Genomic DNA, 14,160 nt, shown 5'->3' on the forward strand with positions numbered 1-14,160 from the left:
CAGAGTCAACTTCTCCAAAGAGAGCAAAAGCAGACTTCTCTTTACTTCTGTAGGCAACCCTCCTGTGGAGGAGCCTAAAGATGACACCAACTTCACAGGCCTCATTCTGCATCTTGAGGGCCACAAGTGACCTTAAAGTCGGTCATTAGAGCAGGCTTGCAAACTAAAAAAGGCCACCTGTCCATTCTCCCTTCACAGAGATACGTAGCATGAAAAGCAAGGCTGCGTCTCAGTGAGTACCAATAGCTTCAGCCTACGGCTGGGTCATCACTTAAGTGAAACCTCTTCTTGGTGACACATTGTAGAGTGGTGAGATCCCGTTCCCCCACCAACCCTCCCTGTATTACCAGAGATGAATTATGGACTTTGAAACAGACCACCTTGGTGTATAGAAGGCCTCCAGCTTTTGTTCGCTGGTGTAGCTGGTGGCTGCAGAGGCTGTTTACTGCTCATCCTCGGACAGCAATCTTCTGAGCGTGGACAGCTCCCTGAACGTGCCTCAAATATGATCATATTACCCACTGTCACAGAGGCACTCTTGGCTCGCATGTCTTTCCCCTGAACTGCAAGCTCCTTCAGGGCAAGAGCATTTTGTCTTTGGCCTGCCAGTGAGTTTAAGCTCAATAAGATTTTCAATAAAATGTACAGGTGCATTGACTCTGCCCAAGAACTCAGGCATGGCCTGGCCATCAACACCCCAGTTCCACAGAGGTCTGAATGCTGGCCCAGAGAGAACCAGTAAAAGCTAGGGCACCTAGAATCATTCCATGCAAAACCATACTTTCTGCCCACCAGCAGAGTTGGCCAGGACCCCACACTCAGCTGCGTGTCTGGGGCCAGCCCGTCTTCCTTGGGTCTCCTCACAAAGCTTTCCATCATTTCAGTTACAAAACACTGGCCCTGGGGTCAGAAGCCTGAGTCTTGGCTCTGCAGCCAACCAGCATGCCAGCTGACTTCAGACAATTAACTTCCTTTGCTGAGCCTCAGTTTCCCCTCAGTCTAAATGAGAAGATTGGGCTGGATCTCTTGGGTCCTGCAAAGTTCTCAAGAACCTGTTTTTTAAAGTCCACCCAACAGAGGTCACCAGTTCATCAGTGATCCCTTTAGTAATCCTCTTTTAACACATATGTGGAGCCCAGCACCCTCAGCCACTCCCCTGCAGCCATGCTGGTCCAGCACCCACCACCTTGCAACATGGCCATCATGTCCCCGCTGGTCTCCCTGCTTCCTCTGTTTGCCCCATTCAGTCTGTTCTGGACACAGCAGCCAGAAACCATCCTTTCAAAATACAGGTGGGATCCTGGCCCTTCCGTGTTCAAATTCTTCCCAGCCCCACATCAGGGCCAAAGTCCTGACAAGACCTATGAGGCCCTGCGGGATGTGGCTCTCAGTCCTTCTCTACTTTCTCCCCTGCTCTCTCCTCTCTCGCTCTGGCTTCTTGAACATTCTGGGCAAGCTCCTACCTCAGGGTCTGCACAGGCTGTCTCCTCTACCTCCTTCAGGCCTTCGCTTGAGGGGCTTTCTCTTCCCTCATTTATTTAGCTTTGATCACCATCGAAATACTCACATCCCTTAACTGCAGACTTGTTTACTGTATGTCTATCATACCTAAAATATAGATACAGGGGGGCCAGAATTTTCAATGTTGTATAACCCTTTATATCCAGCTCCCAGAGTAGCAGGTACTCATTAAATGTGTTGAATGAATATTTTTTGATCATTATGGACTCAGCCATGCTGCTAAAATGAACAGTCTCGGGCCATATAACTGTCCAGCTTGAATGGCATCATCTCAGGAGTCCCTGTGAGAATCCAAGCTCTGGACACCGTCTCCAGGAATCAGAGTGATTGTTTTCAGCAGGCTCACGCTCAGGAAGTGTGTGGAGGAACAAAGCAAGGAGAAGACCAGGAACGCTGGTGGGACCCAGCCCACAGGAGCTGTGAGGCCAGTTCACAAGCAAACGCTTCCAGGTGCCCCCATGCTGGGCAGGACGAGGTCAGGTATGGGCTCTGTTAGTGCACTGGACACCTGGCCTGGGGGAGTCCAGGAAGAGACTCAAGCTGTGGGCTCTTCCTCAGAACCAAGGGAAGCAGGGGTAGGCTACCAGAAGGAGGCTGCCAGTGCTGGGAGCCTGTAGGCAGCGGAGCCCCAGTCCTGCCCACCAGGGCCGAGGCAGCGCCATGCACCAGAGCCTAGGCCAGCCTCTTGCCCCGGCCCTGCCAGTCCTGGAGTGCATGAGCTGACCACACCTGAGCCTGGCTCCCTGAAAACCATGTGTGCCTCTGTGAGCCTCAGCAAGTGACCAGGAGCAAGGACTGAAACAAAAGCTAGAGAAATGCAGCTTCTGCCCCTGAATAGACAGGGCACGCTTTCGGGCAGACATGCACCACCTGAGCAGGGAGCAGGTGCACAGAGGCTGGGGAGAAGAGGAAGAGCAGGTACACTGAAGGCCAGAATTCAGCAGCACAGTGAGAGCATACACAGAAGGGGAGGGGCAGGTCATCTCAGGGAAAGCCCCCCTCCTCGCCCTACCCTGGGTCCTGGGCAGGGTTGGCTGTGCATCAAGGCACCATGCCAACAAATGAAAAGTGGACAGGAGAAGTCAGGAAGGGACATGAGGGGGACATCAGATCCTTCCCAGCTCCCTCCCAAGTGCTGTGGGGAGAGAGCAGAGGGACTCAGGACAAGCTCCCTGCATTGCAGGAAGCTGGCAGCATCTCTGCCCCATGACATGTCCTGCAGCCCCCTGCTCACTGTGTGCTCTGGCCCCTCGGTGTGTGCGGCCTACAGCCTGGCTACAATCTAAGAACTATGATCTTTGTCATAGAACTATAAACCCCAGGGAACAGGCAGCCAGCCTCCCAACTAGGCTGGAGTGTTAAGCTTCCTCAGGTGCAGGAGAGAAGCCCCCACCCCCCCGCAGACTCCACCCTGGCCAGTGGGAGGCGGGAGACCAGCTTGGGTGCTGGGGATGGAAAGTGTGTGTCAGCTGTTGCTATGACCTGAGGTCCCGCCCATGTCACCAGCTCTCTTCCTCCTCAGGAGACAGTGACCTTGCTGAGGCCTCAGCAGAGACAATGACAGGAAGCGCCCCTCCCAGCAAAAGCCCGGGAGTCAGGAAGGAAGTGATCCACTCTGAACCTGGGCCTGGGACCCTTCTGCTAAGACCCCTCCCCAAGGACAGAGATTAACAGCAAATGCTAGAAGCTCTGCTCACCTGCTCAGAGTGGCAACCGCCTTCAACTTTGGGGAGGGGGGCCTGAGGGCAGATGCTCCCCCATGGCTGGGACCCCCTCTTTGAAACAGATCCTCCTCATGGATTGCCCCTGCCTCTGGGTCACACAGGTGCAGAAGACAGCCAGGCTACACTGAGAAAACGACTCTGGCTACCCCCTGCCCTGTACCCACCCCGCCCCCACCTTCTGGAAGAAAGGGCTCTATGTTCCTTTGGAGCCAGAAGCGCCTCTAAAAATAAACCCTGCTCCTTAAGCCCTTTCCTCCCTTAGCCCCCTGCAGAGGAGACGAGGAGACAGGACATTATCAGGGGCTCTGGGAAGGGCTGCCTCTCTCCATGCCCTGACTCTTGCCATCCAGGGCCTGGTGGTCTCGATGCCTCCAGGTAACAGCTACAGGATCCCAGGAAGAGCTCAGGAGCTTGTCAGAGTGACCCTGACCTTCCCCTCTGGTCCAATGTTGACTGTTGTCTAGGCAACTGGGGTATAAACTTCAAGTGGGCAGGGACTTAGTCTGTTTTGTTTTAGCTGCATCCTTGGCACCTGGAATAGTACCTGGTCCATACTAAGTGCTCCTAAATATCTCTGGGTAATGAGTAAAGCAAAGGAATTCCTGAGAACGTGCAGGGTCTAAGTGAGGACCCCAGGTAAGGTGACTCACACATCATCTCTAAAACCACAGAACTTGACAAAATGCTGTTAGGAAGGAAAAGACCCCCCTTCCTGTAGAAAAAGCAATGGGAAGCTCAGGGCCTGTGGGAGCAGGTCCACTTGGAGTAATGCATTTACCAGTGCTGAGGCCCTGCAGGCAGAGAAGTACTCCCCAGCTGGCCAGCAGGGCACTAGGTGGCAGCCACATCAGCCCTCCGCCCCCCCCCGCCCCCCCACCGCTGAGACACCTTGGAGAGTGAATTAAAACAAAAACAGCAAAACAACATACAACAAAGCACTCTCCCTTCTTAGCACTTGGAGGCCTTTTCACAGGAACTGAAAAGAATGAGCAATGAGGGAAGAAAACAGCCCAGGCTGCCAACGTGGGGACAGGGGTGGGAGCACTGGAGGATCAGAGGAGGGGCTTCCCTGGAGCCAGGCCACAAGGAAGGACAGGGCCTGGACACCATCCTGTGGGAAAGTCCCAGACATATTTGGAAAACCATGCCGTGTGCATCAGGGTCTAGACTTGGGGTCTAATCTCAAGCCCACCACTGACCAAACTGTGTGACCTTGAGCCAGATACTTGCCATCCCTGAGCCTCGGCTCCCCTGTGTAAAAGGGGATCATCATGGCTCCTGCACAGGCTACTGGGTGCTTAGCAGAGCCAGTGCATTGCCCACAGCCCAGTGGACACAGCAGAAGCTGGGACACTAGTGCTCCCTCCCCACCTGCCTCTGCCCATTAGGCTGGCTTCCCCCAAAGCTCAAACCAACTGACTGGTATCCAGGGAGAAGGGTTCACTGGAGTTCAGAAGAAGAAAAAGCCATATCACTTCACCTCTTCCACCCACAAGAACCCTGGTGTGACAGAAAGGAGACAGGCTGAGGCCTGTGTCTGAGACACGAAATGGAGGGGGATGGACAAAAAGCCCAGGAGGATCCAGGGTGGGAGAGGAGGAGCTGAGTATGGGAGACTGAACACCTCATCCTGAGGCCACCACTGCCTCTGTAGAGGGCCTTGTCACATATGCCCCAGTCTCAGCTTCTCATCCAGGGAGACAGTTGCATGAAAACACACGCACAGTTGTTTCTATGTCTCTGACCACGGCTCATGGGGAACAGGGCATGGCCAGACCCACCCCCAGCCCCTCACTGCTGCCGGACCAGCTCCTGTCCTGCCCTGTGTACCAGGGGTCAGAAGGCCAGGCCGAGCCAGGGATGTACAGAGAGAGAAGCACGCCAGGGCACACTACGAGTGCAGAGTGACAAGGGCCATCCGAGCTTTTACTGCATCTGGAGTCTAAAGCTACCAAAGACAGAGCATCAGTCCTTCCTACTTAGTGAAGAGCAGTCAATATTTACAAGAAGCAGGATCGATTAATATGATCTACCTGCATTACTCAGACAACATCAGATCTTTAAGGAGAAGCATCTCCAACTGCAAAGCCGGTGGGGATCCTTACCTGTGCATTGTTGTGAGAAAGCTTGTCTTTGTCCTGCTGCTGCAGGAGGAGGAGGGGTGGCTCACTAGGCCCACAGAAGGGCATCAATGACCTGGACGCACATGCCAGCATCCTGCAGGGAGAAGCCCAGTGGGGAGGAGATGAGACACCTGGCCACTCTGATGGCACAGCACAACCCCACTAGGAAATCCATGAGGCCAGGCCTCATCCTGAGCCATGCCCAGAGTTCTGAATCCAGAGGGCAGAGGGGAAGGCAGGGAGGCCTGGTGGAAGGCATCTTCACTGAATGAAGGGACCCAGGCCAGGATGCACTGCCTAGGGTTTCTCCCGCTTAGGAAGACCACTCAGGGATGCAGTTCCAGGCTCCAGCACACGCAGGAGCTGCTTTAGAGGCCCAGAGTTCTCGGCACAATCCAGAGGCTTTCCACCCAGCACCCTTTGGGACTCCCTCCATCTCCAGAGGGGAGGCTGGTGGAGAGCAGGAAACAGCAGCCTGGCGTTCTTGGTCAGCAGCCTGATGCCCAGGTGAGTCAGCACCCTGGGGTGATGCCACTGACCCTCCTGTCAAGTCCCTGCAGTTGAACAGTGAAGAAGGTGGAGAAATGGATTTCAGGGGAGCCCCTGGTACAGTCAGTCTATGAGACGACAGAAAAAAATTCACAGGCACAGCTAAACCTGCCACCCAGCCCAGGGTTCCCACCAGGACAGAGATGCCCCGGTGGCCCACACCTGCAGCTCAATCTACACTCATGTTTGTTGAAACATTTGGGAGCTGTGTCCCTGTGCCCAGGAAGCAAACAGCAGCCCTGGAGACGTTCCAGGGACCACAACCCTGCAGGCTGCAGGGGCTGCAATTACTCCACAACCAGTCCCCAGCTCTGGAGCAGCCCTACCCCAAGGGCTGAGGCCAGACACCAGGGGCTCCAGGGACGTAAGCCCGTACCTAGAAGGGCCCAGCAGTCTCAGTAGAGGTAAAATAAAATAAGAGGGGAGTTTCATGGTGGCCCCAGATAACAAAAGTGATAAACTGCCAAATGAGTTCAGAAGAGAGGGAGACTGTCTAACTGGGGACCCAAGGCAGTGGGAGATGTGGCTGCAAGCCAAGGAGCTGGCCTGTCACACACCCATCTGATTCTGCAGACTCCTCTTGGGCCGGGGCCTGCCAGGGCTGGGGCTGCATCTCTGCTCTGTGTCTGCCCCTCCGGTCCACGGCCACACAAACACCCCAACATGTATCCTGGACCTCCAACAAATAGCAGGTCCCGGGCATCCCAGGTTCCAGTCCCCAGGCCCTCCAGCTTCTCTCCTCCCCATCCCACCACATCCCACCACTCCCCTGCTGAGCCCAGCCTTAGCATGTCCTGCTTTCTCGTCCTGTTCCGTGGCTTTCATCACAGCACCTCCAGCCTGGGTGTGAGATGAGGGGAGCCTCCCCATGTTAGAGGTGAGGAGCCCCGCCGAGCGGGCTGGGCTCTGCCATGGTAACATGCCAGTTGACGGCAAGCCAGATTTTGCAGGCCAGCCCCGTTCTTCTACTCCCCTGCATGGCCTCTCCCTGGGTGAGAAGGTCATCTCTGACTCACACCTAGCAGCATGAGATCCTCAGGGGCTGCGGGGGAAAATGCACGCTCCTCACAGAGGGGAAATTATTTTTCTGACAAAAAAACATTTAAAATCCCTAAGGTGAATGCAGGGTCAGCTCCAGGAGCAAGACAGCTCCTTGAGGAACAGACCTCAGGGGCAGGGGGCAAAACATTTCTGGACTGAAGTGGGAAGATGCTGCCAGGTGACTCAGGTTTCCTCCTGTGACCCCTTGGACACAGGATGAGAAGCAAACCAGCCCTGTCCCCAAGGGAAAATGAGAAAATAAACCACCAGTCCTTGCTGAGATTGGCTGCATGTGTGTTCCATGCACACCTGCACTTGAGGTCCTGGGTCTCTGGTTCTAGTTCTAAACAATACATGTGTGTTGCTGTTCATCAGGAACAAAAAGAAGACATTTTATTCCTTCAAGTTTCCCTCCCAGTTTTACTGAGATATATGACAAGTAAAACTGTAATATATGTAAAGAGACACTTAACACATTGTGAAAGCATTCCTAACACTGAGTTAATGAAATCACCCATCCCCTCCAAAAGTGACCTTTGTTTTGGGGAGTGGGAGTGTAAGAACACTTAAATTCTACTCTCTTAGCAAATTTCAATTATATAATAATGTTATCAACTAGTCATCATGTTATTAAGCTTTAATTCTGAATCTCCAATATGCCTCTTGAATGATTTGGAAGATTGCAGGCGGTAAAAAGCAATGGAAAATAAAATAAAAATCAACCTTTGGAGACATGAACAACAGTAGTCAGAATTGCTTTCCTGAAAATCTTTCAGATCTCTGTTTCAGTCAGTGGACATGAATTAATAAGTGAATCTGTCTCTCTATACAATTTCTATTAATAGAGTATCAGTCTCTCCTTATCCCCACTAAATAAATGTCAAACAAACACTTAAAGAATACCAGTTTGATAGGGTGCCAAACTACTGGCTTGCCCAGACATCTGCATGCCTCAAGCTGGCCCTGGTTGGAAGCATGAGCTCCAAATGTGTGGGTTGTGACACTGGAGTTAAATACTGTTGTTTCTACCCCTGTTGACATGGAGACTGTGTGGCCAGGGGGCTACAGAGAGGGGAAAGAGGGAAAGACGCAAACAGTAGTGGGGCCATAGCTAATCATCCAGGTTGCTGGCAACGGGCTGAGCAGCACCTTTGATGCCATATGAAGCCATGGCTCTAATTTTCTGTTTCACTGAGATATAACTTATATGCCATAGAAGCCAGCCTTTCAAAGCAGACAAATCAGTAGTTGAGCACGTTCACAAGGCTGCACAACCACCAATGGTACCCAGTTCTAGAGCATTTCCATTCCCCCAAAAAATAAACTCTACACTCTCTTCCCCAGCCCCTAGCAACCACCAGTCTGCTTTCCATCTCTGTGGATTTGCTTGTTCTGGACACTTCATATGAATGGAATACTACAATACGGAGCCTTTTGCATCTGCTTCCCTCACTCAACATCATGTCTTCAAAGGGCATCCGTGTTGCAGCAGGGGTCAGGGCCTCGTTCCTTTTTAAAGCTGAATCATATTCCGTTGGGTGGACAGACCGTGTTTTATTTATCCCTTCATCTGTCCTTTGGCATTTGGGCTGTTAGCACTTTTTGGCTCTTAGGAGTAGTGCTACTGTGAAAATGTTTGTACAAATTTTTATGTGGACATGTGTTTTTAATTCTTTTGGATCTAATACTAGAAGTTCCTAATTTTTTTCAATAAAATAATATAAGACAACCAATACATCTGTATTTTTGAAAAGATAAAAGGGGGCAGGGTGAGAGTGCATGTCTCTCTGCCCCTGTTCCCTGGCACCCAAGAGTCAAACACCAGCTTTGGTTCATTTTCCTAGAGACAGCATACACAGACACAGCCTGCTGCACTTTAAAGATTGCTTGCAGGGAGGAAACCTGGGACCAGATGAAACTGAAATCAACTTAGTTATGTTCTGGAGAGAGCACAGGGTCCAGCAGAGTTCCATCTCTGCTCCTAGGAGGCTGCTGGGTTGGAGGAAAGGCGACCTAAGTGGCTGAGAAGAGGAGGCGGCCGGTATGCCATCTGGCTCAGCCATCTCTCAGCTATGTGGCCTCGAGCAACCTGACCCCGTGTGCTTACCTCCCTAGGACTCAGTTTTGCTATGTGTAAGAGGGTGCTGGCCCTGTTACTGACCTCAGAGAACCACCATGAAGAGCCAATGAATCTACGAAGGCCAGCACTCAGCCCTACATGGCACACAGTAAGTGCACGGCATTTGCTGCCATGTAACTGCTACCCACCTCACCGCCTGGCCTGGCCCTCAGTTTCCCCACCTGGAAAGTGGAGGTAGGCTGCTGCTATGCACAGTTGTGGTGTGAACATACAAGAGTCCTGGGGGAGGGCCCGAGTGCCACCATTTCTGAGCAGCAGTGTTCTGGGAAGGTCAGAGTGGCTGTGTAGTGTCCCCACGTCCCCACATCCCCAACTGGCTACAGCACCCTACCCAGGAGATGCCTGGGCCCCCACTTGCTCAGTCTCCCATAGCCCTGACCTCTCCTAGAGCTGAGTTCTCACACCTGCCCTCCCCCAAGCAGAGAAAGGACCTGTGTCTTGGCCCCCACACCTTGGGCCAGTTGGCTGGATGTCTGATTTCTTTCCCTTTACCCCCCCTTCCGGATCCTTCACTCTGCTTTCTCAACAGGCACTTTCCTCAGCAGCTGAGCATCCCTCTCTGAAGCACCAGACTGTTAGAGGCAGCAGGGAAACCCTCAGAGACCTTCAAAGTGGAGAGGCCTCAAGTGAGGAAGGAAGCATTAGTAGGGCCATCAGAAAGCTGTTAGGAGCGATTTTTCTCCCAGCTGGCAAAAGACAGAAAGCAGCCTGCAGGAGAGACCCAGGCCTGGGAGGGCAAAGCAGGGAAAAGACACTGCACAATGCTTCCTTGGGTGTGCAAAAGCTCCTGGGGGAGAAAACCCAGCACGGTGTGCGCGCACACACACACACACACACGCACACACACACATACACATGTACACACCAAAAAGGAGAAATTCTTAGCCTGCAGCAGTTGGTAGCATTATGTAAAATTCCAAGCCCACAAAAATATCATTTGGATGATAAAAAGTTAAATTTAGCTGAGCACAGAGTGACTAATACTACGAGAGAGACGGCACCCCCAGTTGCCTGGAGCTGATACAGCTGGCTTTTAGAAACTTTTGACAAGTAACCAGGGCCTGGTGCAGCACAGAATAACAGATTATGTAATAAGAGGAGCAGCCATTAGCAATACAAAGTAGACAGCAAGAGCGGCAGCCTCCTCCAGGCAGCGGATAGCTGGGGTCTGGCCTGAGCTTCTTCACAGAACCTTACCTCTTGAAGCCTGGGCCTCAGGAATCCCAGCATTCCAGAGGCAACTGAGGGGGAGCCAGGCCATGCTGGGTGTGTGGGGACAGGTCCACCTGGCCTCTTCTGCAAAGATCTTTGCCAGAGGAGTAGTGGTGGATGGTTACTCTGGTGGACCCTAATGAGCCACGGCCTTATGGAGTCCCTGTCCTTTGAATCTAGTCTGGCCCTGTGACCTGCTTAACTTACAGAACAGGTGGAAGTAACACTGTGCCAGGTTCAGACCCAAGCCTTGGCTAAGAAGTGAAGGCAGAAACTCAACAGATGTTTGCACACCCATGTCCACAGCAGTATTGTTCACAATAGAAAGAGGCAGAAACAATTCAACTGCCCATTGAGGGATGAATGGATAAACAAAATGTGGTCTATGCAATTTTGTTTATCAGCTTTAAAAAGAAGGAAATCCCGCCACACGCTACAACATGGATGAACCTGAGGACATGACACTGAGTAAAATAAGCCAGTCACAAAAGGACAAATACTTCATGACTCTGCTTAGACAAGCAAAGTCCCAGCTGACACCCCACAGCATCAAATCCATAGAGAGAGAAAGTAGATGGTGGTTTCCAGAGCTTGTGGGGAGGAGAATAGGGAGTTAGTGTTTAATGGGGACAGAGTGACACTTTGGGAAGATGGAGAAGCTCTGGAGGTGGATGATGGGGATGGCTGCACAACAATGTGAATGTTTTTAAGGCCAATGAACTGTAAACTTAAAATGGTTTAAGTGGTACATTTTTTATGTGTGTTTTACTACAATACAAAATTAAATTTAAAAAGGAGTTGGGGGAGGCCTGCATGGTCTGTGTTTGCCTTCTGGGGAAAGCAGCTGCCATGCGTGAAGGAAGTCCAGCTACCTGGAGATCACCAGCCACGAGAAGCTGGCCCAGCCATGGGGTAGGTTACATAGCAGGAACCCATGTCACAGCTCAGCTCTGCAGCCGGGTGCCAGCCCCAGCATGCCAGCTGTTGAGGTGGGGTCATCCTGCAGACGTTCTTCCAACCCGTACTCAGGTCCCAGCTGACAACAGCAGAGCAGAGGCATGCTGTCCCCATCGAGTCCCGCCCAAATTGCCACACTGTGAGCAAATAAATAGAATGGCTGATGTTTTAAGCCACAATTTGGGGAATACTCTGATGCAGCAACAGGTTACTGACACAGTGGTCAGGCTTGCTAATGGATTTGGGGGAGATTTCTATCCCTAATTTAGGTTCCTAAGATCTCTGACACTCCCACGTGAGTCACTAAGAGAAGGCAGTGCTTGAATGAGTCTTAGGAAGAGACTAACTTTCCACTCCCCAAATACCATGGAATGAAGGCTGAAATCCAGCCTTGTGCTGTGTTTCAAACAGCTGCTGTGACCACTGGAGGGTTTCTCCAACGACCCAACGGAGTGAGCGGATTGTCAGCTGATTGACTCAAGCTTCCACTTAACTGCTCAGCTTTCCCCGGTCCTGTCGGAAGCAGCGATTTGTACCCACTGGACAGAGATATGGATGGGATTCCATGTGTGTGAAATGATCCCAGATGCAGACAGAGGTTGAGACCAAAGTTCTAGCTGACTCTGGTAAGTCAGTTCCCTTCTTTGGCTTCAGTTTCCCATCTCCACAGTGAGGAGGTTGGCCTCTGAAAGACTTCTTTCAGTTCCAACATTCTGCAATCCTATAGTTTTGGTGGAAGGGAAGACAGAAACATAATCCAAAACACTGAACAACATCCAAATGACTTGAATCTAGATTTACAAGGCAGACTCATACCCTGGGAGCCTCACCTCTTCCCCCTGGGAACCTTGCTTGCATCCCCATGTCATTCATGAATTTGTTTGTTCCATCTGGAACAATGTGGCCATCTGGCTTGGTTCAGTTTCCTCTTCCTAAATTACAGTTTTAGCCCCTGAATTCAAGGTGGGGCTGTGTGACCAACTCAGTAAGCAGGGGGACTCCCCCCCTTCCAGTCCTGGCCCCAAAAATGCCCTACATGATTTTCTATATGCCCTCTCTCTCTTTGCTCATCAGCCAGCTGCCCATCCAGATCAAGTGCAGACCCCAGGGAGCCCCAGGGGATGGTAGAAACACAGTAGGATCCTGGATCCCCAATTCACTGCATGGAGGCCAGTCCTAGGGCATCCAATTCAACTATGACAGAGTGAGAACAAGCCTGTATTGTGATAAGACACTGAGACTAGAGGATTGTTTGTTATAGCAGCTAGCTTTACTTATCCTAATATGTTCACCAAACTGTTACTACACGTCAGATGTGTGGATATAAAGGAGAATTAAGCCTGGGCCCTATCTTGGCCTCCTTGGCACCACCAGGGTAGCTGGTGATTCAGGGAGATCAGATACAGACCAGTTCTGCACCCCGCCATCATACACTAAGCACATGATGGGAGCTGTTCTATGGTGTCTAAGTTCCACCCACACTACCTGCTTCCACAGAACTTTACAACATAGGTCCACCTCCCCAAAGACTAGATGAGTAAAGAGTGAAAGAAATCAAAAAAGGAAGGAGGAAACCTATATTGATATTCCTGAGGGCAATCTGCAAGCAAATGAGTAAAAATCATAGCTGTGCGCCTCCTGATAGCCAATGGAAAAAAGGATATATGCTGGGCCACAGAGCCCTCAGAGTGAAACAGTGAAAAACTTACCAGTTCATGATAAGAAACAAGCTTTGTCCTTGCTAGGAGCTCTAAGGGAATGCTTCCTGGGGCCACTGTGTGAAGGAATTGGTGTCCTGGCAGGAGGCAGCAAGAGAAGGCCGAGCTTGCCTGCCCTGAAAGCTCTCCCCTCCACAGTGTGGGGCCCGCTTTGCAGCCCCACCTGTGGCCTGACTGGCTCTTGACTGCGGCAAGCTCCTCAGAGTAATTCATCCTCGTTAACGTCAGCACGGCAGCACCATAATGATGGAAACTATTTACATACCATGCCACTGATGCGTTGTTTAGACCATCTGGCTCCTAGCTGTGGTAAGTACTGTGAAGCACCCGTTCATAAACGCTGTGCCTTCGTACTGATGGAGGCCAGGCTGGGGGATTCAGGCAGCATCCCTTGGCCCTGGCCCCAGCCCTGTCACACTCTTGGCCATGGGAACCCGAGAGGCTGTCTGTAGCCTGTGTCTTGACCAGCCAGGTCCCACAGTCAGCGTCGAGCCCCTGCAGGTCCGAGCAGAGCCCTCAAACTCCCACCCTCTGCTCTACCAAGGCTGAGCATCAGTAATAACAGCCTAACCTCCCTTCATCAAGGGCCTCGTCAGGACTCAAGTGTTCCAAACAAGACCACCTGGCAAGAGAACTCAAATTCTGCAGCCACCTGGGGATTTCTCCAGTGATCTCAAAGGACTGCTGGGAATTCTCAAGGGCAAATTCAGCTCAGTTGGCTCAAAGTTTTTTCATAGGCAGGAGGCAGAAAAAGGATTGGGTATCACAGCATCCAGAAAGATGGAGGCTGGCAGCCTTAACCTCCCCTGAGAATTCCTTCTTCCTTCTGTCCATGTGACCCTGCTGGGTTTTGATACCATGCTGAAAACAGTGCTTTTTCTCTGGGTTTATGTTAATTTTTTTCCTTTTTTCCCCTTTAATTTGGGGTGTTGGGAGGGTTGCTGTATTATTAATTTATTAATTTTAGTAAAAGCAAAAAAGTTCCACTCGTAGCCTGTTCAAAAGCAGCAATTTTCTTAATGGGAAGCACAGGTTCACCACCCACGTGAGGAGCTATGTCAGCTCAGCAATCATAGCGCCCTGCGAATATGGTAAGTCACATCACCTTCTTGACAACTGTGAGTCAACTGGCAACTCCTCACAGGTGCCTGTGTGGCCTGCTGGGGTGGATTCAC

At 51.5% G+C, this 14,160-nt stretch overlaps 1 protein-coding gene across 8 annotated transcripts in view; it reads right to left on the minus strand.

Moving 5' to 3' along the window:
• The window catches only part of PITPNM2 (phosphatidylinositol transfer protein membrane associated 2), a 144,776-nt gene that overhangs the window by 108,229 nt on the left and 22,387 nt on the right, over positions 1 to 14,160 (minus strand). Inside the window, exon 1 of one of the 8 annotated variants that reach the window (XM_057492400.1) lies at positions 5,351 to 5,453. The exons of the other annotated variants lie outside the window; for them this stretch is intronic. The gene's annotated coding sequence lies outside the window, so the exon portion shown is untranslated. Of the gene's footprint in view, positions 1 to 5,350; positions 5,454 to 14,160 lie in introns of those variants that run through there. 8 annotated transcript variants of the gene reach the window in all.

Source organism: Manis pentadactyla, chromosome 14 (assembly GCF_030020395.1).
Source record: "Manis pentadactyla isolate mManPen7 chromosome 14, mManPen7.hap1, whole genome shotgun sequence".
Taxonomy (NCBI): Eukaryota; Metazoa; Chordata; class Mammalia; order Pholidota; family Manidae; genus Manis; species Manis pentadactyla.